This window comes from Manihot esculenta, chromosome 7 (assembly GCF_001659605.2).
Source record: "Manihot esculenta cultivar AM560-2 chromosome 7, M.esculenta_v8, whole genome shotgun sequence".
NCBI classification, from domain to species: Eukaryota; Viridiplantae; Streptophyta; class Magnoliopsida; order Malpighiales; family Euphorbiaceae; genus Manihot; species Manihot esculenta.
The window spans coordinates 28415818-28417621 of NC_035167.2; positions in this window are offsets into that span (position 1 = coordinate 28415818).

Consider the following 1804-nt stretch of genomic DNA (forward strand, 5'->3'; position numbering starts at 1 on the left):
ATAATAAAAATATTTTTTATATAATAAAATTTTATTTTGTAATTTTAAAAATTATTTATTATATTTATATATTTTTAAAAATTTTTTATGATAATTAAAATATTAATTTTTTTATATTTTAAATTATAAAAAATAAATATTTTATTATTAAAAAATAATATTATATTAAATTAAAATCTATTACTCTTAATAAAAATATAGAAGTTTAATTGATTTAAATTTTTAAATTAAATTTATTTGATCTTTAAAGTATATAAATTTAATTAAACTTATTTTCATTTAAAAAAGGGTAATTTATGATTTAGTCCCTAGGTATTACCATTATTAATCAGTCAGTCCCTATATTTTTAGAAACCTATTAAAACGTCCTTATATTTTATTTCCGTCAACGAAATAGTCCTTCTGTCTATTTTTGCCGTTAAAAATATAGTAAAAGACTATATTACCCCCCATTATTTTTCTCCTTCTCCTCCTCCCTTTTCTTCTTCATCAATTCTTCTTCCTTCTGCTTCTGCTTCTTCTGCTTCTTCTCCTTCTTCTTCTGCTTCTTCTGCTTCTTCTCCTTTTTCTTCTTTTGCTTCTTTTTCTTCTTTCTCTTCTTCTTCTTCTTCTCATTCTTCTTCTTCTTCTTCTTCTTCTTCTTCTTCTTCTCCTCCTCCTCCTCCTCCTTCTTCTTCTTCTTTTTCGGAGGAGGAGGAGGAGGAAGAGTACGAAAGAAAAGACAGGGACTATTTCGTTGACAAAAAGAAACGATAAGGACGTTTTAATAGATCTGAGAAAAGATAGGGACTATTTCGTTGACAAAAAAAAAACAATAAGGACGTTTTAATAGATTTCTAAAACTATAGGGAGGGATGATTTCGTTGACAGAAAGAAACTGTAACAGCCCGCTTACCGGACCGCCACCAGCACTAGGATCTAGATCGGCTTAAGGCCGCCGGGACCCGTAGTAAGCCTATTGTAAACTCTGTGTACCTGATAAATCCCATACATGATCAAACTTAAGCTTAAAACTGTTACTTACTTTCTTTTTCTTTTTCTTTGCTTTTCTAATCTTTTCTTTTTATATCCTTTTCTTTTCTATAAACTTGAAACTTTTCTCATATACTAAGCTTGGACTATGCATGCCCTGTCTGTATGCACTCAGAGAGTGATACCTGCTGTGGTACCATACAGTAACTACAGAGATAGCAACCCCTCACTAGAGTCCTCATAAAAGCTCTAGATGGGCTATACTACCATGCACCAAGCCTAGCTCTCATCATAATAACATCATCTCAAACATAAAACTCAAACATAAAATGATCATGTGCAAAGGGATACACATACATTAGGGCCAAGCACAATTCTATATCTCAGTACATAACTTACTATTACATCATTTCTATACATTACATAAACTCTGTACTGTAAATCATGTCCACTATGCTATGCTATTACATATACTTTTACCCTTGCTTTCTCTTTCTCTTTCTCTTCTCTGAGGCCCTGAAAAATGGGGTTAGGGAGAGGGATGAGCTACTAGAGCCCAGTGAGCGGAAACCATAAAAACATTTAAAACATGCTATCATGAAATGCGTCACAGCACAAACATTTCACAACTCAGATTGGACATGACCCCAAAACTCCCTCTGTCGGTGCCCGGCCCCCAAAGGAGCTCACACAGGACTTTCACTAATCTACTCATGGTGCCCGACCCCAGAAGGGCTCTCACAGGACTTATCTAAGTAAAATGCCCGGCTCCAAAGGAGCTCACACAGGACTTACAATAATGACAGACTTATGGGCTATTGGAGTCGCCTCG